Raw genomic sequence first — 26549 nt, forward strand, 5'->3', positions numbered from 1 at the left:
TACATTGCGAATTTCGATTTATTAACTACCAAACATTTATACATCGCGGATTTGAGCAAAACAGATTTAGCGGGTTTCGGAAATGATGGACGTCTCCCCTTATGGCTCTGTCAATTGGTCAATTTTGCTTGATGTAGCACCATCGTTTTCGTTTTTGGAGCAGTGGTAGTGCCGGTATCGCTGAAAGGGGAAACCATTGCGTATGTTAGTTGTGTGGTCGCCAGTGAAACAAGCGTCCACGGATGCCTTACGCCATTCTTTTGTCTAAACGCCAAGCATCTTCCGAGGGGATTAGAATGCAACGTGCACCACGGACATGGAAAGCGTAGTTGTTTTTTACAGACTGTACACGGTAAATAATCGACATTTTCTGCAGGGAGTAATGAAAAGAGGAAGAAACGCGTCAGAAGAAAATGCTGATACCTGCAAAATTGACACACTTTTCATGCACTTACTCTTCCATTGATCCACAATTCCGAGATTCTGCATTGTACCGTTGGTATTGGTCTACTTTGAAAAGGAAATGCACGAAAGCTAAAGACGCAACACCACGCAATTTCGGAAAATTCCTACAAACTGCTCCAGTCGATACTTCGATGTGATTTGAAAAGCACAAAGCGGTTGACGCGTCACGATCCTTCAATAGTGACATTTGACAGCCGACAGTCTCCAGTGACTTCAAAGAGCGAGCAAGCTAAAACCGTTAAACAAAAATTTGAAAATTTGATATTTGAATTTGAAAAAAGTGGTTTAGGGTTCATAAAAAAGTGAAAAAAATCCTAAATCTAAGATGGAGGTCGATGACCCCTGATGGTGGTAGGACCTTCGGTTTATTCTACAATATCCTAGAATATGATAGACGAAAGAATACAAAAAAGAGGGAAGGAATAAAAGACTAGATCTAAGTGAATTTCAAGTGCCGGAAGAGAAATACATGGTCGTGGAATGCACAACAGCAGGGAAAAGTTTAGCAACATATGTATAACCCATTTCCAATATGAATGACCAATATGAAATAAAAAAAATACAAACCATAAATCGTTTTACCATGCGCGAGGCTAGAAGAATGCGTTGGAAAGTAGCACCAACTGTACCCAGAATTTACACGAACATTCTGTTTTCCGATTCTGTAATCGCAGAATCATACCAAACCGGCACTAATAATTTTTTCACAGATTTTCGAACTGATATCACCAATTTGACAAGGTATCCTGCGTCGGGGAATATTATTCACACCAAATGATTTTCGACACCGTTGTTGCACCCGTACGAACCGATGTAGGATTTCGAGCTAGGGAATGTCCGGGTCATCACCAACTATGGCGCTCACCCTTAGAGGACTTACCGGGGTTCAACATAGTGGAGAACGTGCGCCTACATACATGCGATCTTGGGGTGACCCGTCGACACCTACTACGTTTTTTTGAAAACATGGTTCCCGGTTTTCCTAACATGTCTTCTGCAGCAAAACAATGGATATCGAAATTCCTTACCACCGTGCAACTTCCCTCTGAGATTAATCGCAAAAAAAGGGTTGGATGTGATACGGTTTTGGAAGGGTTCGGAATTTCGATCGTACCTTCATTACGTCAGTCCAGTGCTGATAGAGGAATTTTTAAGCGAGAAAGCATATAGTCACTTCTTGCTTTATTTTTGAGCTTTGACTATATTTTCGCCCTCATTTCATCGCAACCATTGGGGACGTGCAGCTGAATTTATGAACACTTTTGTTCAGCAGTATGTGGAGATTTAAGGTCGTCAGAACGTTACGAGTAACGTATATAACCTCCAGCACATTGTTCAGGACGTTTTGAAGTACGGACTACTAAACGGGTTTTCTACGTACTGTTTTGAAAATCACCTGCAAATTATTCAGAAGTCGGTTCGATCAGGCTTTCGGTGTGGGATTCAAGCTGCAGCACGTTCAGAAGAACGATCTGCATTGGGGGTGGCAAGTAGTAGCACGAACAGTCGCTATCCGCACTTGACCACAAACGGGAAAGGCATTTTTTTGGCCTCCGATTTTGCTCTACGACCATTGCCTAGCGACGAATGGATTTTGACGAAGGGCAACAGAATAGTAAAATTTTTGAGTGGCATTCAAAGAAATGACAATTTTACGATACAAGGAAAACAGTATGAATACAATTTACATTTATTTTTTACATTTATTCGTTTTAGCGAGGATGATCCGGAGTCGATTTTTTCGTCATCGGACATACTCATGTACAAAATACCGGCGTGTTACATACAACAGTGTTCTTTCCTCTGTTGCATACACTTCGATTCGATTAAGTAAAAATAAACGAGTTACAACGAGCTATTGAAAGGAACCTTCACTAGTATACAAATTTATCTCTTTTTAGGTAGCTGGTAGTGTGGTGCTTCCAGCAAAGCTGGCCTTCCCTTCTGGAAGGTGTGTCACTATGAAGGTTCGTTCCTCGATAAAAAAAACGATAGTATTTGAGGTAAGTGAAACTAAATGTTACACTAAAAAGCTATTGCTTTCACGTAGTTATTCTATTTTAATTTCCCTTTTGATTTGTAACACAGTTTAGCTAGAAATTAAATTTGGTATCAACTTCCATTCATTAAATTGCATGTAAAATTATATTTATACAGTAATTTATAATACATAACATGACTAATATAAAGTAGTATCAATTAACTCTTCATTTTGATTGTTCTGTGCTGCTCTAAAATTACGAACTGTTACGTTGACTTGACGTTCTATCGGACTTACATAACTTTCAGTTATTTTATGCGCTGATTCAAACACTTTTTTTAGAGCTTCGCTTTTTTCATTCGAAGTAATAAGTGTTTCGTTATTGCATTTTAAAACGGGGACTAATTTCTGATTATTTTTTATAATTTTTACAAATTTCCACAGTTTTGTATGATTATGTTTGTCTTTGTTCATTGATTCTAAATTTTTTGACCAGGAAGCGTTTCGCAACTCAGATAGTTTTAAATCGATCTGTTTTTTAAGAAAGTAATAAGACTGTTTCAGTTTGTTATCGAGCCTATGTCTCTGCCACTTTTTTCTACATGTATTGCGAAGTTTAATGCGCGAAAGAATATCTGGGGGATAATTAAGTTGTATTTTCCCGGAGTTATTAATGGAACTGCAATGTCATGTGCTGATAGTATAGTTGTTGTGAGTTTTTCAATCATGTTGTCTATTTGTTCGTGTGTAGTTATGTTGTTGTAGGAAATTTCTGCTGGGTTTATTCTAGAGTTAATGTAATGTTTAAATAGAGGCCAATTTGCTTTCCTATAGTCGGGCAATAATTTTTCAGGTTTAACATTGGTTTTTTCATTTAATACTGTAAATGAAACTGGTAAATGGTCGGATGAGAAATGTGTAGAAGTTTTTAAATTAGAAAGATTACAGCCGTTGCCACCAAATTTTGGCCGTAAGTCACGAATTTTTGACAGTGCTCATCAAATTTTGTCTGTAAAGCATCAATTTTTGACAAAGCGCATCAATTTTTGCCAGTACGCACCAATTTTTGACTAGAACGCACCAATTTTTGGCTCTAAGTCACATATTTTTGTCCCTTAAACACGTATTTTTGACACGAACTAAAAACAAGATCAATTCACTGCCTTACCGGACAATTAAGGACTGTTGATTTGTAACAGTGAAATTGCGTTAAAATTTATGAAATAATTATCTTAAAAATAAACAATTTTCTGTTCTTTTTTTCTCGTTCAATCGTACATCCATCATCATGATTCTTGTTTTCAAGCTTTCAACACGCTAACTATAAACCAAGTAATGAGACAAACTAGTTGTCATGTGACAAAAATTGATGACTTAAAGTCAAAAATTGGTGCGTTCTAGTCAAAAATTGGTGCGTACTGGCAAAAATTGATGCGCTTTGTCAAAAATTGATGCTTTACAGACAAAATTTGATGAGCACTGTCAAAAATAGGTGGCTACGAGACAAAAATTCGTGACTTAGGACTAAAATTTGATGGCAACGGCTGTAAGATTATTTTTAGATAGTGTGATGTCTATCGTGGAAGGATTACGAGTTGAATCGGCAGGGATGTGCGTTGGTGTGTCTGGGAAACAAATGGAAAATTCCCCTTTCTGTAGTTCTTCAAATAGTTTTTTACCGGCAGAATTTGTAGATGCACAGTTCCACATTTTGTGTCGAGCATTTAAATCCCCACATATAAGAAAATTGCTTCTAATTTTGGTTAATTTCTTTATGTCGTTTTTAAATTTGTTTATGGAAACGTTTGAACCGGGATGATACGCCCCTACGATTGACAATAATCCGTTGGTGGTTTTTATTTGAATCCCTATTGCCTCAATTACCTCGAGCTTGAAAGAGGTCATGAGTTTATATGCTATGTCACTTTTAATTAATATTAAAATTCCCCCTTTGGTACTTGTAAGTCTGTCTAGTCGAAGGCTATTATAGTTACTAATGTAGAATTTTTGTTCTGGCTTTAGAAAAGTTTCAACTATTATCATTATATCCGTATTTTTATGCTTTAAGAAATGTTCGATTTCGATTTTTTTATTGGATACGCCGTTTGCGTTCCAGTATGTAATTTTTATCTCCTTTTGTGAATCCATTACGGAGTGAAACAATATTTACTAACCACCTCGAAGATCGCGGTGATTTGTTGCTCTTTAGAATTACAAGAGCGTAATTTACAGAATACTTCTCCTACAATAGCGGTTAGTTCTGTAGCGTTGAAAAGGTCGTTTTTGTTTGTATTAAAGTATGGAGTATCGTTTTGTTGTGTTGAGAACATTTTGTGATTCGATGGTTTTGGTGGGAGAGCGGGAAAGGCATTGCCTTCGAAAACAAAATCTCTACTCACAGGTTTATGAACGCTTGTTTTGGGTTTGACCGGTCTTTTTGGGCAACCCCAGAAATTTGCTGGATGATTACCATCGCAATTTACGCACTTTAGCTTATGCGTTGGTACTAAGCCATCTACACTTGATGTCGATGCTGGGCAGCTACTCGATTCATGTTTGCCTGCGCATTTATTGCAGGTAGTAGGGTGGAAGCAGTTTGCGGCTCCGTGTCCGTACGATTGGCAACGTTTGCATTGCATCGGTCCTTGTCTGTTAGAGTAGTAGTTGAACTTTACTCTGCAGTGTGCCAAGGCGTTTATACATTGTAACTTGGAGAGTTCAATGCTGCCTTTTATGAAATGAAGAAGATAGGTGGCATGTTCTTCATATTTTTTGTTGCGGATGGCTAATTTTTTTACCGCCACTGGTTTGATGCCCTCGGTCTCGAGCACTTTCATCACTTCTTCCGTGGGCATGTCGTACAAGCCGTTAAGCACTATTTTTGTAGTGCGTTCTTCTGGTAGTTGATACGTGTGGAAATTTACGTTTGTAGATGAGAGGTATTTCACTACCGTTTTAAAATCCTCTGCCGTGTTCACGTACACTACGACACCTTCGTTCGCTACTTTTGTTGTGTAGCGCACTACACCTGCGGTAACTATTTTTTGTGCACTTCTCCTAGGGACTTGCACGCAACTTTTATTGGAGGAATACGTTGATTTGTATACGTTGATACAGGTTTGCTGGTATTCGTATCCATCGGATGTTCCTCTTTGTCTTCAAGCAGTGCGTACGTGTTGGGTGTCACTACTTTTAACTGCGCCGTGTTCAGCTGATCCATGCGGTGAAATTTCGATAAAGGAACTTTAACATTCCTTGGTTTAGCCACTGCTTTGCCTCGAACCATGTTGACGATTGGTCGGGCGACTAATGTCGCTCTAGGTTTAGGTTTCACTTTCTTAACTTTTGATTTTTGTTTGCTTATTTCAAGGATTCTACTCTTCGCTGTGGGAGACTCGGTACAACGCGTGTGTTCTCATAGAAGTCGGAGATAGAACTCAGGACTGGAGATGAACGTAAAACCAACTCTTTGAAAGCGAGATGTAAACTGGGGACTTGGGGGATAAAGGATTAGCTTGGATGGATGGGCAGCAGTTCAATTGTAACCGTCACCGGGCAAACTAATAAATGCACGAAGCACCTGTATGTTGAAATATACAATATTTTCTGGTTCATAATTAAATACAGAGAACACTACAACATACATTGCGAATTTCGATTTATTAACTACCAAACATTTATACATCGCGGATTTGAGCAAAACAGATTTAGCGGGTTTCGGAAATGATGGACGCTTCCCCTTATGGCTCTGTCAATTGGTCAATTTTGCTTGATGTAGCACCATCGTTCTCGTTTTTGGAGCAGTGGTAGTGCCGGTATCGCTGAAAGGGGAAACCATTGCGTATGTTAGTTGTGTGGTCGCCAGTGAAACAAGCGTCCACGGATGCCTTACGCCATTCTTTTGTCTAAACGCCAAGCATCTTCCGAGGGGATTAGAATGCAACGTGCACCACGGACATGGAAAGCGTAATTGTTTTTTGCAGACTATACACGGTAAATAATCTACATTTTCTGCAGGGAGTAATGAAAAGAGGAAGAAACGCGTAAGAAGAAAATGCTGATACCTGCAAAATTGACACACTTTTCATGCACTTACTCTTCCATTGATCCACAATTCCGAGATTCTGCATTGTACCGTTGGTATTGGTCTACTTTGAAAAGGAAATGCACGAAAGCTAAGGACGCAACACCATGCAATTTCGGAAAATTCCTACAAACTGCTCCAGTCGATACTTCGATGTGATTTGAAAAGCACAAAGCGGTTGACGCGTCACGATCCTTCAATAGTGACATTTGACAGCCGACAGTCTCCAGTGACTTCAAAGAGCGAGCAAGCTAAAACCGTTAAACAAAAATTTGAAAATTTGATATTTGAATTTGAAAAAAGTGGTTTAGGGTTCATAAAAAAGAGAAAAAAATCCTAAATCTAAGATAGAGGTCGATGACCCCTGATGGTGGTAGGACCTTCGGTTTATTCTACAATATCCTAGAATATGATAGACGAAAGAATACAAAAAAGAGGGAAGGAATAAAAGACTAGATCTAAGTGAATTTCAAGTGCCGGAAGAGAAATACATGGTCGTGGAATGCACAACAGCAGGGAAAAGTTTAGCAACATATAACCCATTTCCAATATGAATGACCAATATGAAATAAAAAAAATACAAACCATAAATCGTTTTACCATGCGCGAGGCTAGAAGAATGCGTTGGAAAGTAGCACCAACGGTACCCAGAATTTACACGAACATTCTGTTTTCCGATTCTGTAATCGCAGAATCATACCAAACCGGCACTAATAATTTTTTTACAGATTTTCGAACTGATATCACCAATTTGACAAGGTATCCTGCGTCGGGGAATATTATTCACACCAAATGATTTTCGACACCGTTGTTGCACCCGTACGAACCGATGTAGGATTTCGAGCTAGGGAATGTCCGGGTCATCACCAACTATGGCGCTCACCCTTAGAGGACTTACCGGGGTTCAACATAGTGGAGAACGTGCGCCTACATACATGCGATCTTGGGGTGACCCGTCGACACCTACTACGTTTTTTTGAAAACATGGTTCCCGGTTTTCCTAACATGTCTTCTGCAGCAAAACAATGGATATCGAAATTCCTTACCACCGTGCAACTTCCCTCTGAGATTAATCGCAAAAAAAGGGTTGGATGTGATACGGTTTTGGAAGGGTTCGGAATTTCGATCGTACCTTCATTACGTCAGTCCAGTGCTGATAGAGGAATTTTTAAGCGAGAAAGCATATAGTCACTTCTTGCTTTATTTTTGAGCTTTGACTATATTTTCGTCCTCATTTCATCGCAACCATTGGGGACGTGCAGCTGAATTTATGAACACTTTTGTTCAGCAGTATGGGGAGATTTAAGGTCGTCAGAACGTTACGAGTAACGTACATAACCTCCAGCACATTGTTCAGGACGTTTTGAAGTACGGACCACTAAACGGGTTTTCTACGTACTGTTTTGAAAATCACCTGCAAATTATTCAGAAGTCGGTTCGATCAGGCTTTCGGTGTGGGATTCAAGCTGCAGCACGTTCAGAAGAACGATCTGCATTGGGGGTGGCAAGTAGTAGCACGAACAGTCGCTATCCGCACTTGACCACAAACGGGAAAGGCATTTTTTTTGGCCTCCGATTTTGCTCTACGACCATTGCCTAGCGACGAATGGATTTTGACGAAGGGCAACAGAATAGTAAAATTTTTGAGTGGCATTCAAAGAAATGACAATTTTACGATACAAGGAAAACAGTATGAATACAATTTACATTTATTTTTTACATTTATTCGTTTTAGCGAGGATGATCCGGAGTCGATTTTTTCGTCATCGGACATACTCATGTACAAAATACCGGCGTGTTACATACAACAGTGTTCTTTCCTCTGTTGCATACACTTCGATTCGATTAAGTAAAAATAAACGAGTTACAACGAGCTATTGAAAGGAACCTTCACTAGTATACAAATTTATCTCTTTTTAGGTAGCTGGTAGTGTGGTGCTTCCAGCAAAGCTGGCCTTCCCTTCTGGAAGGTGTGTCACTATGAAGGTTCGTTCCTCGATAAAAAAAACGATAGTATTTGAGGTAAGTGAAACTAAATGTTACACTAAAAAGCTATTGCTTTCACGTAGTTATTCTATTTTAATTTCCCTTTTGATTTGTAACACAGTTTAGCTAGAAATTAAATTTGGTATCAACTTCCATTCATTAAATTGCATGTAAAATTATATTTATACAGTAATTTATAATACATAACATGACTAATATAAAGTAGTATCAATTAACTCCTTGTTTCAGGTTCAGGTTCAGGTTTTGTAAACCGAACAAAAAACCAACAATTCAATGTAACGATAACAATGACAAAACAATAAATAATTCATTCAGGAACTTTGTTTACACGTATGTGACTAATTTTTTTTAAGCTGTTAATCACCCCCTTGTTGATATTTACGCAACTTTTCGCGTTATATAACTTAGTTTTAAAAAAAACCTTTCGACATCTTCGCTCGCAACCTTGAATCCGGCGTCTTCGCCAATCTCTACACAGTCGCAAAAGATGAGTGTTTTCATCGATCCTGACCTTTGTTCCTTGTTTAGCTTGCCCTCGCCAGCTGCATTGCACTACTAATTCTCTCTTAAAAAGTTTGACGAAAGCTTCATGCATGAGATTCTTTGCTAACTTCTTTCCGGCACTTTGGGTATCAGAAAGTTGGTGAAAATATGGTTCTTCCTGCAGCTGCTCATTGAACCGTTTTAGTTGATCTGCGGATGCAATAATTGGAATTTCAACTGATGATGTGTGTATTGATATTTGCTGCTCCTTTGTATTCACAGATTTCCTTTTATGGTCAGTGCAATAACTTAGCTCAGGCCATAAAAGCGACATCGACTTCATCATCACTCCGGACATTCCTTCGATTCTCGATATTCCATCCAGAACCTTGCTGTTAACTTTTGCACTCTCTGGGATTGGATCAGGTGTTGCTGTAGCGCTGGTGGAAAGTGGTGTACTGCATGATGCCGGTGGCGCGACCTTTGCTGAAGTAATCAGGGAAGTATTACTGATGATAAGCTTTGGTCTGTAGAGTTTTCCGGGTTTTAAAATAGCTGGATTGTTCATATCTTCCTCTACAGAAGAGTGTAGTGCTGCAGAAACTAGATGATTGGCTGGATGGTTGCCTGATGGTATAGTACTGCAAGATGCCTGGGACGGAACAGTGCTGCAAGTTTTCATCGTAAGTGCTGGTCGGTAAATTTTATGTCGTTTGATAATCACAGGATGTTTGCTTATGCTTTGTGTTACAGGAGGGAGTGGTGCCAGTGCTGCTGCCGATGATAATTTGGTTCCGATGGTTCTGGATGGTACTATACTGCTGGTAGTGGAAGCTTTTACTATAGGTGCTGGTCGGTGTAGAGTTCATTTGCAGAGTAGTGCAGAGTAGTATTTACGACCGGGTAGTGGTGCGATTTGGTGCGATTTGCCCGAGTTGTATGCGCAAACTGTTGATGAGATGATAGAAAAAGTTAGTTGACAAATAGTAGCAAATGTAGTTGCAGTTATTTTTGACAAAACTTTTTATCAAAAATAATACAATCTTTGTGTAATATAATTGTGAAAATGGGACCAAAAACCATAAACAGTTAGTAGCCTGCAGAGATAACAGTGTGAAACCATAAGTTTAACCACATTTTCTGTCCTGACAGTCATTTGAAGAACGCCTGGAAAAATGCCCCACATCTGCACGTGTCAGTGTCAGTACGTGCTGCTCCGGAAGTAGCACCAGCACCTAATTTTCAGGTCGCTATCGGTGCTAGAGCTATGAAGCTGAAGCCAAACCTCTGGTGCGATAAATCGAAACTTCCTCGAACAAATGTTGGCTTGTTCGCAAGCTATCCGCCGGGATGTGCGTACCGGGTGCGTTCCAAATGTTGGAACATGCTGTGCAATCCGGGTGTCTCGTCACTCCTTCCCGAACTGCACATCAAGTGTTCTAATTTACTCCTCAAAAAAGGAAGTGTGGTAGAATTGAACACTAATTAAACTGCATCAGCCGAAGGATAATGAGGACAACGTCTAAGTAGATTCATTCCCGCGCCCTTTCAAAACAGCCAAACATTGCGAAGCTGGAATTCTGGAATCGTTGAAAATCGCTAGCTTGATGGGGCTAGGTGAGGGATAACGAGTATTGCCGATGCTATCGACAGATTTCCTTCGCTATAGCGGCCGCACAAAACGTTCCAGGGCATAATGCAGCACCACCCGCCTAATACAAATGTAATTGGTTTGCTAACGGATATGAAAGGCAAACAGGGCAAACTCTAAGGACTGGAGATGAACGTAAAACCAACTCTTTGAAAGCGAGATGTAAACTGGGGACTTGGGGGATAAAGGATTAGCTTGGATGGATCGGCAGCAGTTCAATTGTAACCGTCACCGGGCAAACTAATAAATGCACGAAGCACCTGTATGTTGAAATATACAATATTTTCTGGTTCATAATTAAATACAGAGAACACTACAACATACATTGCGAATTTCGATTTATTAACTACCAAACATTTATACATCGCGGATTTGAGCAAAACAGATTTAGCAGGTTTCGGAAATGATGGACGCTTCCCCTTATGGCTCTGTCAATTGGTCAATTTTGCTTGATGTAGCACCATCGTTCTCGTTTTTGGAGCAGTGGTAGTGCCGGTATCGCTGAAAGAGGAAACCATTGCGTATGTTAGTTGTGTGGTCGCCAGTGAAACAAGCGTCCACGGATGCCTTACGCCATTCTTTTGTCTAAACGCCAAGCATCTTCCGAGGGGATTAGAATGCAACGTGCACCACGGACATGGAAAGCGTAATTGTTTTTTGCAGACTATACACGGTAAATAATCCACATTTTCTGCAGGGAGTAATGAAAAGAGGAAGAAACGCGTAAGAAGAAAATGCTGATACCTGCAAAATTGACACACTTTTCATGCACTTACTCTTCCATTGATCCACAATTCCGAGATTCTGCATTGTACCGTTGGTATTGGTCTACTTTGAAAAGGAAATGCACGAAAGCTAAAGACGCAACACCACGCAATTTCGGAAAATTCCTACAAACTGCTCCAGTCGATACTTCGATGTGATTTGAAAAGCACAAAGCGGTTGACGCGTCACGATCCTTCAATAGTGACATTTGACAGCCGACAGTCTCCAGTGACTTCAAAGAGCGAGCAAGCTAAAACCGTTAAACAAAAATTTGAAAATTTGATATTTGAATTTGAAAAAGTGGTTTAGGGTTAATAACACGTTGTGTGCCACGCTTATTTTGGTGATGTTTCCTAGCAGGCCACGGCGTTTTTGTTTACAAATTGACTGTCTATCATTTTTGATAGACATGCCCCCCCAGGAAATGTAAATTTCAAACTGTTATTTCTCCGCGGAGATACCACATTTTTACAAAAAACCTTCGGCAAATATGCAGATTAGACTTTAATGAACCTAATTATATAATTGGTTTTCGGAAACCCTTAGTAAATTAATTTATAAAAGTATATTTTTGGGACGCCTTTTTTCGAAAATTCTGACGTTTTGTTCATATTGCTATCTCTTGTGAAGCGCCGTTCCATCGTCTGTTGTTCAAGCATATATTTGTCTCACTCGCACTGCAGACGATCAAACGGCGCGACATAAGAGATAGCAATATGAACAAAACGTTAAGATTTTTCGAAAAAAGGCATCCCAAAAATATACTTATATAAATTGATGGACCGAAGATTTGCGAAAACCAACTATGTAATTAGTTTCATAAAAGTCTTATCTTAATATTTGCCGAAGGTTGTAAGTAGAAAAGTGCAGCCACCGCGGAGAAATAACAGTTTGAAAATGATGACTACTGTCTATCAAAAATGATAGACATGGCCCCCCAGGAAACTTCACTGTCTATCAAAAATGATAGACATGGCACACAACGTGATAAAAAAGTGAAAAAAATCCTAAATCTAAGATGGTGGTCGATGACCCCTGATGGTGGTAGGACCTTCGGTTTATTCTACAATATCCTAGAATATGATAGACGAAAGAATACAAAAAAGAGAGAAGGAATAAAAGACTAGATCTAAGTGAATTTCAAGTGCCGGAAGAGAAATACATGGTCGTGGAATGCACAACAGCAGGGAAAAGTTTAGCAACATATAACCCATTTCCAATATGAATGACCAATATGAAATAAAAAAAATACAAACCATAAATCGTTTTACCATGCGCGAGGCTAGAAGAATGCGTTGAAAAGTAGCACCAACGGTACCCAGAATTTACACGAACATTCTGTTTTCCGATTCTGTAATCGCAGAATCATACCAAACCGGCACTAATAATTTTTTTACAGATTTTCGAACTGATATCACCAATTTGACAAGGTATCCTGCGTCGGGGAATATTATTCACACCAAATGATTTTCGACACCGTTGTTGCACCCGTACGAACCGATGTAGGATTTCGAGCTAGGGAATGTCCGGGTCATCACCAACTATGGCGCTCACCCTTAGAGGACTTACCGGGGTTCAACATAGTGGAGAACGTGCCAACGAGCGATCGCCTACATACATGCGATGTTGGGGTGACCCGTCGACACCTACTACGTTTTTTTGAAAACATGTATCCCGGTTTTCCTAACTTGTCTTCTGCAGCAAAACAATGGATATCGAAATTCCTTACCACCGTGCAACTTCCCTCTGAGATTAATCGCAAAAAAAGGGTTGGATGTGATACGGTTTTGGAAGGGTTCGGAATTTCGATCGTACCTTCATTACGTCAGTCCAGTGCTGATAGAGGAATTTTTAAGCAAGAAAGCATATAGTCACTTCTTGCTTTATTTTTGAGCTTTGACTATATTTTCGTCCTCATTTCATCGCAACCATTGGGGACGTGCAGCTGAATTTATGAACACTTTTGTTCAGCAGTATGGGGAGATTTAAGGTCGTCAGAACGTTACGAGTAACGTACATAACCTCCAGCACATTGTTCAGGACGTTTTGAAGTACGGACTACTAAACGGGTTTTCTACGTACTGTTTTGAAAATCACCTGCAAATTATTCAGAAGTCGGTTCGATCAGGCTTTCGGTGTGGGATTCAAGCTGCAGCACGTTCAGAAGAACGATCTGCATTGGGGGTGGCAAGTAGTAGCACGAACAGTCGCTATCCGCACTTGACCACAAACGGGAAAGGCATTTTTTTGGCCTCCGATTTTGCTCTACGACCATTGCCTAGCGACGAATGGATTTTGACGAAGGGCAACAGAATAGTAAAATTTTTGAGTGGCATTCAAAGAAATGACAATTTTACGATACAAGGAAAACAGTATGAATACAATTTACATTTATTTTTTACATTTATTCGTTTTAGCGAGGATGATCCGGAGTCGATTTTTTCGTCATCGGACATACTCATGTACAAAATACCGGCGTGTTACATACAACAGTGTTCTTTCCTCTGTTGCATACACTTCGATTCGATTAAGTAAAAATAAACGAGTTACAACGAGCTATTGAAAGGAACCTTCACTAGTATACAAATTTATCTCTTTTTAGGTAGCTGGTAGTGTGGTGCTTCCAGCAAAGCTGGCCTTCCCTTCTGGAAGGTGTGTCACTATGAAGGTTCGTTCCTCGATAAAAAAAACGATAGTATTTGAGGTAAGTGAAACTAAATGTTACACTAAAAAGCTATTGCTTTCACGTAGTTATTCTATTTTAATTTCCCTTTTGATTTGTAACACAGTTTAGCTAGAAATTAAATTTGGTATCAACTTCCATTCATTAAATTGCATGTAAAATTATATTTATACAGTAATTTATAATACATAACATGACTAATATAAAGTAGTATCAATTAACCCTTCATTTTGATTGTTCTGTGCTGCTCTAAAATTACGAACTGTTACGTTGACTTGACGTTCTATCGGACTTACATAACTTTCAGTTATTTTATGCGCTGATTCAAACACTTTTTTTAGAGCTTCGCTTTTTTCATTCGAAGTAATAAGTGTTTCGTTATTGCATTTTAAAACGGGGACTAATTTCTGATTATTTTTTATAATTTTTACAAATTTCCACAGTTTTGTATGATTATGTTTGTCTTTGTTCATTGATTCTAAATTTTTTGACCAGGAAGCGTTTCGCAACTCAGATAGTTTTAAATCGATCTGTTTTTTAAGAAAGTAATAAGACTGTTTCAGTTTGTTATCGAGCCTATGTCTCTGCCACTTTTTTCTACATGTATTGCGAAGTTTAATGCGCGAAAGAATATCTGGGGGATAATTAAGTTGTATTTTCCCGGAGTTATTAATGGAACTGCAATGTCATGTGCTGATAGTATAGTTGTTGTGAGTTTTTCAATCATGTTGTCTATTTGTTCGTGTGTAGTTATGTTGTTGTAGGAAATTTCTGCTGGGTTTATTCTAGAGTTAATGTAATGTTTAAATAGAGGCCAATTTGCTTTCCTATAGTCGGGCAATAATTTTTCAGGTTTAACATTGGTTTTTTCATTTAATACTGTAAATGAAACTGGTAAATGGTCGGATGAGAAATGTGTAGAAGTTTTTAAATTAGAAAGATTAAGATTATTTTTAGATAGTGTGATGTCTATCGTGGAAGGATTACGAGTTGAATCGGCAGGGATGTGCGTTGGTGTGTCTGGGAAACAAATGGAAAATTCCCCTTTCTGTAGTTCTTCAAATAGTTTTTTACCGGCAGAATTTGTAGATGCACAGTTCCACATTTTGTGTCGAGCATTTAAATCCCCACATATAAGAAAATTGCTTCTAATTTTGGTTAATTTCTTTATGTCGTTTTTAAATTTGTTTATGGAAACGTTTGAACCGGGATGATACGCCCCTACGATTGACAATAATCCGTTGGTGGTTTTTATTTGAATCCCTATTGCCTCAATTACCTCGAGCTTGAAAGAGGTCATGAGTTTATATGCTATGTCACTTTTAATTAATATTAAAATTCCCCCTTTGGTACTTGTAAGTCTGTCTAGTCGAAGGCTATTATAGTTACTAATGTAGAATTTTTGTTCTGGCTTTAGAAAAGTTTCAACTATTATCATTATATCCGTATTTTTATGCTTTAAGAAATGTTCGATTTCGATTTTTTTATTGGATACGCCGTTTGCGTTCCAGTATGTAATTTTTATCTCCTTTTGTGAATCCATTACGGAGTGAAACAATATTTACTAACCACCTCGAAGATCGCGGTGATTTGTTGCTCTTTAGAATTACAAGAGCGTAATTTACAGAATACTTCTCCTACAATAGCGGTTAGTTCTGTAGCGTTGAAAAGGTCGTTTTTGTTTGTATTAAAGTATGGAGTATCGTTTTGTTGTGTTGAGAACATTTTGTGATTCGATGGTTTTGGTGGGAGAGCGGGAAAGGCATTGCCTTCGAAAACAAAATCTCTACTCACAGGTTTATGAACGCTTGTTTTGGGTTTGACCGGTCTTTTTGGGCAACCCCAGAAATTTGCTGGATGATTACCATCGCAATTTACGCACTTTAGCTTATGCGTTGGTACTAAGCCATCTACACTTGATGTCGATGCTGGGCAGCTACTCGATTCATGTTTGCCTGCGCATTTATTGCAGGTAGTAGGGTGGAAGCAGTTTGCGGCTCCGTGTCCGTACGATTGGCAACGTTTGCATTGCATCGGTCCTTGTCTGTTAGAGTAGTAGTTGAACTTTACTCTGCAGTGTGCCAAGGCGTTTATACATTGTAACTTGGAGAGTTCAATGCTGCCTTTTATGAAATGAAGAAGATAGGTGGCATGTTCTTCATATTTTTTGTTGCGGATGGCTAATTTTTTTACCGCCACTGGTTTGATGCCCTCGGTCTCGAGCACTTTCATCACTTCTTCCGTGGGCATGTCGTACAAGCCGTTAAGCACTATTTTTGTAGTGCGTTCTTCTGGTAGTTGATAGTGTGGAAATTTACGTTTGTAGATGAGAGGTATTTCACTACCGTTTTAAAATCCTCTGCCGTGTTCACGTACACTACGACACCTTCGTTCGCTACTTTTGTTGTGTAGCGCACTACACCTGCGGTAACTATTTTTTTGTGCACTTCTCCTAGGGACTTGCACGCAACTTTTATTGGAGGAATACGTTGATTTGTATACGTTGATACAGGTTTGCTGGTATTCGTATCCATCGGATGTTCCTCTTTGTCTTCAAGCAGTGCGTACGTGTTGGGTGTCACTACTTTTAACTGCGCCGTGTTCAGCTGATCCATGCGGTGAAATTTCGATAAAGGAACTTTAACATTCCTTGGTTTAGCCACTGCTTTGCCTCGAACCATGTTGACGATTGGTCGGGCGACTAATGTCGCTCTAGGTTTAGGTTTCACTTTCTTAACTTTTGATTTTTGTTTGCTTATTTCAAGGATTCTACTCTTCGCTGTGGGAGACTCGGTACAACGCGTGTGTTCTCATAGAAGTCGGAGATAGAACTCAGGACTGGAGATGAACGTAAAACCAACTCTTTGAAAGCGAGATGTAAACTGGGGACTTGGGGGATAAAGGATTAGCTTGGATGGATGGGCAGCAGTTCAATTGTAACCGTCACCGGGCAAACTAATAAATGCACGAAGCACCTGTATGTTGAAATATACAATATTTTCTGGTTCATAATTAAATACAGAGAACACTACAACATACATTGCGAATTTCGATTTATTAACTACCAAACATTTATACATCGCGGATTTGAGCAAAACAGATTTAGCGGGTTTCGGAAATGATGGACGCTTCCCCTTATGGCTCTGTCAATTGGTCAATTTTGCTTGATGTAGCACCATCGTTCTCGTTTTTGGAGCAGTGGTAGTGCCGGTATCGCTGAAAGGGGAAACCATTGCGTATGTTAGTTGTGTGGTCGCCAGTGAAACAAGCGTCCACGGATGCCTTACGCCATTCTTTTGTCTAAACGCCAAGCATCTTCCGAGGGGATTAGAATGCAACGTGCACCACGGACATGGAAAGCGTAATTGTTTTTTGCAGACTATACACGGTAAATAATCTACATTTTCTGCAGGGAGTAATGAAAAGAGGAAGAAACGCGTAAGAAGAAAATGCTGATACCTGCAAAATTGACACACTTTTCATGCACTTACTCTTCCATTGATCCACAATTCCGAGATTCTGCATTGTACCGTTGGTATTGGTCTACTTTGAAAAGGAAATGCACGAAAGCTAAGGACGCAACACCATGCAATTTCGGAAAATTCCTACAAACTGCTCCAGTCGATACTTCGATGTGATTTGAAAAGCACAAAGCGGTTGACGCGTCACGATCCTTCAATAGTGACATTTGACAGCCGACAGTCTCCAGTGACTTCAAAGAGCGAGCAAGCTAAAACCGTTAAACAAAAATTTGAAAATTTGATATTTGAATTTGAAAAAAGTGGTTTAGGGTTCATAAAAAAGAGAAAAAAATCCTAAATCTAAGATAGAGGTCGATGACCCCTGATGGTGGTAGGACCTTCGGTTTATTCTACAATATCCTAGAATATGATAGACGAAAGAATACAAAAAAGAGGGAAGGAATAAAAGACTAGATCTAAGTGAATTTCAAGTGCCGGAAGAGAAATACATGGTCGTGGAATGCACAACAGCAGGGAAAAGTTTAGCAACATATAACCCATTTCCAATATGAATGACCAATATGAAATAAAAAAAATACAAACCATAAATCGTTTTACCATGCGCGAGGCTAGAAGAATGCGTTGGAAAGTAGCACCAACGGTACCCAGAATTTACACGAACATTCTGTTTTCCGATTCTGTAATCGCAGAATCATACCAAACCGGCACTAATAATTTTTTTACAGATTTTCGAACTGATATCACCAATTTGACAAGGTATCCTGCGTCGGGGAATATTATTCACACCAAATGATTTTCGACACCGTTGTTGCACCCGTACGAACCGATGTAGGATTTCGAGCTAGGGAATGTCCGGGTCATCACCAACTATGGCGCTCACCCTTAGAGGACTTACCGGGGTTCAACATAGTGGAGAACGTGCGCCTACATACATGCGATCTTGGGGTGACCCGTCGACACCTACTACGTTTTTTTGAAAACATGGTTCCCGGTTTTCCTAACATGTCTTCTGCAGCAAAACAATGGATATCGAAATTCCTTACCACCGTGCAACTTCCCTCTGAGATTAATCGCAAAAAAAGGGTTGGATGTGATACGGTTTTGGAAGGGTTCGGAATTTCGATCGTACCTTCATTACGTCAGTCCAGTGCTGATAGAGGAATTTTTAAGCGAGAAAGCATATAGTCACTTCTTGCTTTATTTTTGAGCTTTGACTATATTTTCGTCCTCATTTCATCGCAACCATTGGGGACGTGCAGCTGAATTTATGAACACTTTTGTTCAGCAGTATGGGGAGATTTAAGGTCGTCAGAACGTTACGAGTAACGTACATAACCTCCAGCACATTGTTCAGGACGTTTTGAAGTACGGACCACTAAACGGGTTTTCTACGTACTGTTTTGAAAATCACCTGCAAATTATTCAGAAGTCGGTTCGATCAGGCTTTCGGTGTGGGATTCAAGCTGCAGCACGTTCAGAAGAACGATCTGCATTGGGGGTGGCAAGTAGTAGCACGAACAGTCGCTATCCGCACTTGACCACAAACGGGAAAGGCATTTTTTTTGGCCTCCGATTTTGCTCTACGACCATTGCCTAGCGACGAATGGATTTTGACGAAGGGCAACAGAATAGTAAAATTTTTGAGTGGCATTCAAAGAAATGACAATTTTACGATACAAGGAAAACAGTATGAATACAATTTACATTTATTTTTTACATTTATTCGTTTTAGCGAGGATGATCCGGAGTCGATTTTTTCGTCATCGGACATACTCATGTACAAAATACCGGCGTGTTACATACAACAGTGTTCTTTCCTCTGTTGCATACACTTCGATTCGATTAAGTAAAAATAAACGAGTTACAACGAGCTATTGAAAGGAACCTTCACTAGTATACAAATTTATCTCTTTTTAGGTAGCTGGTAGTGTGGTGCTTCCAGCAAAGCTGGCCTTCCCTTCTGGAAGGTGTGTCACTATGAAGGTTCGTTCCTCGATAAAAAAAACGATAGTATTTGAGGTAAGTGAAACTAAATGTTACACTAAAAAGCTATTGCTTTCACGTAGTTATTCTATTTTAATTTCCCTTTTGATTTGTAACACAGTTTAGCTAGAAATTAAATTTGGTATCAACTTCCATTCATTAAATTGCATGTAAAATTATATTTATACAGTAATTTATAATACATAACATGACTAATATAAAGTAGTATCAATTAACTCCTTGTTTCAGGTTCAGGTTCAGGTTTTGTAAACCGAACAAAAAACCAACAATTCAATGTAACGATAACAATGACAAAACAATAAATAATTCATTCAGGAACTTTGTTTACACGTATGTGACTAATTTTTTTTAAGCTGTTAATCACCCCCTTGTTGATATTTACGCAACTTTTCGCGTTATATAACTTAGTTTTAAAAAAAACCTTTCGACATCTTCGCTCGCAACCTTGAATCCGGCGTCTTCGCCAATCTCTACACAGTCGCAAAAGATGAGTGTTTTCATCGATCCTGACCTTTGTTCCTTGTTTAGCTTGCCCTCGCCAGCTGCATTGCACTACTAATTCTCTCTTAAAAAGTTTGACGAAAGCTTCATGCATGAGATTCTTTGCTAACTTCTTTCCGGCACTTTGGGTATCAGAAAGTTGGTGAAAATATGGTTCTTCCTGCAGCTGCTCATTGAACCGTTTTAGTTGATCTGCGGATGCAATAATTGGAATTTCAACTGATGATGTGTGTATTGATATTTGCTGCTCCTTTGTATTCACAGATTTCCTTTTATGGTCAGTGCAATAACTTAGCTCAGGCCATAAAAGCGACATCGACTTCATCATCACTCCGGACATTCCTTCGATTCTCGATATTCCATCCAGAACCTTGCTGTTAACTTTTGCACTCTCTGGGATTGGATCAGGTGTTGCTGTAGCGCTGGTGGAAAGTGGTGTACTGCATGATGCCGGTGGCGCGACCTTTGCTGAAGTAATCAGGGAAGTATTACTGATGATAAGCTTTGGTCTGTAGAGTTTTCCGGGTTTTAAAATAGCTGGATTGTTCATATCTTCCTCTACAGAAGAGTGTAGTGCTGCAGAAACTAGATGATTGGCTGGATGGTTGCCTGATGGTATAGTACTGCAAGATGCCTGGGACGGAACAGTGCTGCAAGTTTTCATCGTAAGTGCTGGTCGGTAAATTTTATGTCGTTTGATAATCACAGGATGTTTGCTTATGCTTTGTGTTACAGGAGGGAGTGGTGCCAGTGCTGCTGCCGATGATAATTTGGTTCCGATGGTTCTGGATGGTACTATACTGCTGGTAGTGGAAGCTTTTACTATAGGTGCTGGTCGGTGTAGAGTTCATTTGCAGAGTAGTGCAGAGTAGTATTTACGACCGGGTAGTGGTGCGATTTGGTGCGATTTGCCCGAGTTGTATGCGCAAACTGTTGATGAGATGATAGAAAAAGTTAGTTGACAAATAGTAGCAAATGTAGTTGCAGTTATTTTTGACAAAACTTTTTATCAAAAATAATACAATCTTTGTGTAATATAATTGTGAAAATGGGACCAAAAACCATAAACAGTTAGTAGCCTGCAGAGATAACAGTGTGAAACCATAAGTTTAACCACATTTTCTGTCCTGACAGTCATTTGAAGAACGCCTGGAAAAATGCCCCACATCTGCACGTGTCAGTGTCAGTACGTGCTGCTCCGGAAGTAGCACCAGCACCTAATTTTCAGGTCGCTATCGGTGCTAGAGCTATGAAGCTGAAGCCAAACCTCTGGTGCGATAAATCGAAACTTCCTCGAACAAATGTTGGCTTGTTCGCAAGCTATCCGCCGGGATGTGCGTACCGGGTGCGTTCCAAATGTTGGAACATGCTGTGCAATCCGGGTGTCTCGTCACTCCTTCCCGAACTGCACATCAAGTGTTCTAATTTACTCCTCAAAAAAGGAAGTGTGGTAGAATTGAACACTAATTAAACTGCATCAGCCGAAGGATAATGAGGACAACGTCTAAGTAGATTCATTCCCGCGCCCTTTCAAAACAGCCAAACATTGCGAAGCTGGAATTCTGGAATCGTTGAAAATCGCTAGCTTGATGGGGCTAGGTGAGGGATGTAGAGTATTGCCGATGCTATCGACAGATTTCCTTCGCTATAGCGGCCGCACAAAACGTTCCAGGGCATAATGCAGCACCACCCGCCTAATACAAATGTAATTGGTTTGCTAACGGATATGAAAGGCAAACAGGGCAAACTCTAAGGACTGGAGATGAACGTAAAACCAACTCTTTGAAAGCGAGATGTAAACTGGGGACTTGGGGGATAAAGGATTAGCTTGGATGGATCGGCAGCAGTTCAATTGTAACCGTCACCGGGCAAACTAATAAATGCACGAAGCACCTGTATGTTGAAATATACAATATTTTCTGGTTCATAATTAAATACAGAGAACACTACAACATACATTGCGAATTTCGATTTATTAACTACCAAACATTTATACATCGCGGATTTGAGCAAAACAGATTTAGCAGGTTTCGGAAATGATGGACGCTTCCCCTTATGGCTCTGTCAATTGGTCAATTTTGCTTGATGTAGCACCATCGTTCTCGTTTTTGGAGCAGTGGTAGTGCCGGTATCGCTGAAAGAGGAAACCATTGCGTATGTTAGTTGTGTGGTCGCCAGTGAAACAAGCGTCCACGGATGCCTTACGCCATTCTTTTGTCTAAACGCCAAGCATCTTCCGAGGGGATTAGAATGCAACGTGCACCACGGACATGGAAAGCGTAATTGTTTTTTGCAGACTATACACGGTAAATAATCCACATTTTCTGCAGGGAGTAATGAAAAGAGGAAGAAACGCGTAAGAAGAAAATGCTGATACCTGCAAAATTGACACACTTTTCATGCACTTACTCTTCCATTGATCCACAATTCCGAGATTCTGCATTGTACCGTTGGTATTGGTCTACTTTGAAAAGGAAATGCACGAAAGCTAAAGACGCAACACCACGCAATTTCGGAAAATTCCTACAAACTGCTCCAGTCGATACTTCGATGTGATTTGAAAAGCACAAAGCGGTTGACGCGTCACGATCCTTCAATAGTGACATTTGACAGCCGACAGTCTCCAGTGACTTCAAAGAGCGAGCAAGCTAAAACCGTTAAACAAAAATTTGAAAATTTGATATTTGAATTTGAAAAAGTGGTTTAGGGTTAATAACACGTTGTGTGCCACGCTTATTTTGGTGATGTTTCCTAGCAGGCCACGGCGTTTTTGTTTACAAATTGACTGTCTATCATTTTTGATAGACATGCCCCCCCAGGAAATGTAAATTTCAAACTGTTATTTCTCCGCGGAGATACCACATTTTTACAAAAAACCTTCGGCAAATATGCAGATTAGACTTTAATGAACCTAATTATATAATTGGTTTTCGGAAACCCTTAGTAAATTAATTTATAAAAGTATATTTTTGGGACGCCTTTTTTCGAAAATTCTGACGTTTTGTTCATATTGCTATCTCTTGTGAAGCGCCGTTCCATCGTCTGTTGTTCAAGCATATATTTGTCTCACTCGCACTGCAGACGATCAAACGGCGCGACATAAGAGATAGCAATATGAACAAAACGTTAAGATTTTTCGAAAAAAGGCATCCCAAAAATATACTTATATAAATTGATGGACCGAAGATTTGCGAAAACCAACTATGTAATTAGTTTCATAAAAGTCTTATCTTAATATTTGCCGAAGGTTGTAAGTAGAAAAGTGCAGCCACCGCGGAGAAATAACAGTTTGAAAATGATGACTACTGTCTATCAAAAATGATAGACATGGCCCCCCAGGAAACTTCACTGTCTATCAAAAATGATAGACATGGCACACAACGTGATAAAAAAGTGAAAAAAATCCTAAATCTAAGATGGGGGTCGATGACCCCTGATGGTGGTAGGACCTTCGGTTTATTCTACAATATCCTAGAATATGATAGACGAAAGAATACAAAAAAGAGGGAAGGAATAAAAGTCTAGATCTAAGTGAATTTCAAGTGCCGGAAGAGAAATACATGGTCGTGGAATGCACAACAGCAGGGAAAAGTTTAGCAACATATAACCCATTTCCAATATGAATGACCAATCTGAAATAAAAAAAATACAAACCATAAATCGTTTTACCATGCGCGTGGCTAGAAGAATGCGTAGGAAAGTAGCACCAACGGTACCCAGAATTTACACGAACATTCTGTTTTCCGATTCTGTAATCGCAGAATCATACCAAACCGGCACTAATATTTTTTTTACAGATTTTCGAACTGATATCACCAATTTGACAAGGTATCCTGCGTCGGGGAATATAATTCACACCAAATGATTTTCGACACCGTTGTTGCACCCGTACGAACCGATGTAGGATTTCGAGCTAGGGAATGTCCAAGTCATCACCAACTATGGCTGTTAGAAATTTTCGGGTAATTTTCTAACTAAAAGACTTTTTTTGCCAATCACCGCTCTATGGTGCGCCAAAAAATTGGTCTTTATTCGCTTGCGTATGAAAAAGCCCCGCTATGGGCGCATCCTGCCGTTTTTATACGTGTTTTTTCTTCCATCCTTTCTTCTTCTTCTCCTGACATCCCTATTTTCTCGTATGTTTTGACAGGTCGTTGGGACCTGATCGTCCTTCCTTTATAAGGTTCCAACAATGGCGCTCACCCTAAGAGGACTTACCGGGGTTCAACATAGTGGAGAACGTGCCAACGAGCGATCGCCTACATACATGCGATCTTGGGGTGACCCGTCGACACCTACTACGTTTTTTTGAAAACATGTATCCCGGTTTTCGTAACTTGTCTTCTGCAGCAAAACAATGGATATCGAAATTCCTTACCACCGTGCAACTTCCCTCTGAGATTAATCGCAAAAAAAGGGTTGGATGTGATACGGTTTTGGAAGGGTTCGGAATTTCGATCGTACCTTCATTACGTCAGTCCAGTGCTGATAGAGGAATTTTTAAGCGAGAAAGCATATAGTTACTTCTTGCTTTATTTTTGAGCTTTGACTATATTTTCATCCTCATTTCATCGCAACCATTGGGGACGTGCAGCTGAATTTATGAACACTTTTGTTCAGCAGTATGGGGAGATTTAAGGTCGTCAGAACGTTACGAGTAACGTACATAACCTCCAGCACATTGTTCAGGACGTTTTGAAGTACGGACCACTAAACGGGTTTTCTACGTACTGTTTTGAAAATCACCTGCAAATTATTAAGAAGTCGGTTCGATCAGGCTTTCGGTGTGGGATTCAAGCTGCAGCACGTTCAGAAGAACGATCTGCATTGGGGGTGGCAAGTAGTAGCACGAACAGTCGCTATCCGCACTTGACCACAAACGGGAAAGGCATTTTTTTGGCCTCCGATTTTGCTCTACGACCATTTCCTAGTGACGAATGGATTTTGACGAAGGGCAACAGAATAGTAAAATTTTTGAGTGGCATTCAAAGAAATGACAATTTTACGATACAAGGAAAACAGTATGAATACAATTTACATTTATTTTTTACATTTATTCGTTTTAGCGAGGATGATCCGGAGTCGATTTTTTCGTCATCGGACATACTCATGTACAAAATACCGGCGTGTTACATACAACAGTGTTCTTTCCTCTGTTGCATACACTTCGATTCGATTAAGTAAAAATAAACGAGTTACAACGAGTTATTGAAAGGAACCTTCACTAGTATACAAATTTTTCTCTTTTTAGGTAGCTGGTAGTGTGGTGCTTCCAGCAAAGCTGGCCTTCCCTTCTGGAAGATGTGTCACTATGAAGGTTCGTTCCTCGATAAAAAAACGATAGTATTTGAGGTAAGTGAAACTAAATGTTACACTAAAAAGCTATTGCTTTCACGTAGTTATTCTATTTTAATTTCCCTTTTGATTTGTAACACAGTTTAGCTAGAAATTAAATTTGGTATCAACTTCCATTCATTAAATTGCATGTAAAATTATATTTATACAGTAATTTATAATACATAACATGATTAATATGAAGTAGTATCAATTAACTCCTTGTTTTAATAAGTTCAGGTTTTGTAAACCGAACAAAAAACCAACAATTCAATGTAACGATAACAATGACAAAAAAGTAAATAATTCATTCAGGAACTTTGTTTACACGTATTTTTATTTTTTATTTATTTTTTTATTTTATTACATGATTACGGCTTTTGCCGTATTGTCAGCCACAGACGGCTGAGGTAATTACAATTTTCGCAAGACATTTCCTCCTTGTAATTTGCCTTATCCCGGGCATACTCGGTTATGTTTACACATATGTGACTAATTTTTTTTAAGCTTTTAATCACCCCCTTGTTGATATTTACGCAATATTTCGCGTTATATAACTTAGTTTTAAAAAACCTTTGGACATCTTCGCTCGCAACCTTGAATCCGGCGTCTTCGCCAATCTCTTTACACAGTCGCAAAAGATGAGTGTTTTCATCGATCCTGACCTTTGTTCCTTGTTTAGCTTGCCCTCGCCAGCTGCATTGCACTACTTTTTTTTTTTGTAAAAATGTTTATTAAAAAAGAAAAGAAAGAGAAAATTTAACTTATGTACTAGCTTACAATAGAAATAGGTGGAACAAAAAAGAAGGGGAAAAAACAAAAACACAGGTTACAATGAACATTTAAGGACTTCTTCATCTATCACAGCATTATTGTTTCCAATAATGTGGATGATGTAGTTTGCAAACAAACTTAGGATTTGGATCCGCTTACTTTTACTAATATTCGTTAGTACAGGGAAGCGGAGGGACAGCAATGTAGGAGTAAGGGCGGGATCGACGTGTTGGATTGCTTGCAGCAGAGTATTCCAGGCCGATGACACTCTGGAACACAACGTGAATTTGTGTTCCAGTGTATCCACCTGGGAACACTCTGTGCAAGCTGATGAA

At 39.4% G+C, this 26549-nt stretch overlaps 1 long non-coding RNA gene across 3 annotated transcripts; it reads right to left on the bottom strand.

Annotated features, from left to right (window-relative positions):
• LOC125760496 (uncharacterized) lies at positions 1 to 25432 on the bottom strand. 3 transcript variants are annotated; one of them, XR_007418010.1, is made up of 3 exons: positions 24853 to 25432; positions 456 to 1861; positions 1 to 370 (listed from the first exon to the last, which is right to left on the bottom strand). It is a non-coding gene; the product is annotated as an uncharacterized LOC125760496 (long non-coding RNA). The 3 variants fall into 3 exon arrangements; XR_007418009.1 differs by lacking the exons at positions 456 to 1861; positions 24853 to 25432 and adding an exon at positions 6543 to 8828; XR_007418008.1 differs by lacking the exon at positions 24853 to 25432 and having other exon boundaries at positions 456 to 2651.
• Between the last annotated feature and the right edge of the window lie 1117 nt (positions 25433 to 26549).

Source organism: Anopheles funestus, chromosome X (assembly GCF_943734845.2).
Source record: "Anopheles funestus chromosome X, idAnoFuneDA-416_04, whole genome shotgun sequence".
Taxonomy (NCBI): Eukaryota; Metazoa; Arthropoda; class Insecta; order Diptera; family Culicidae; genus Anopheles; species Anopheles funestus.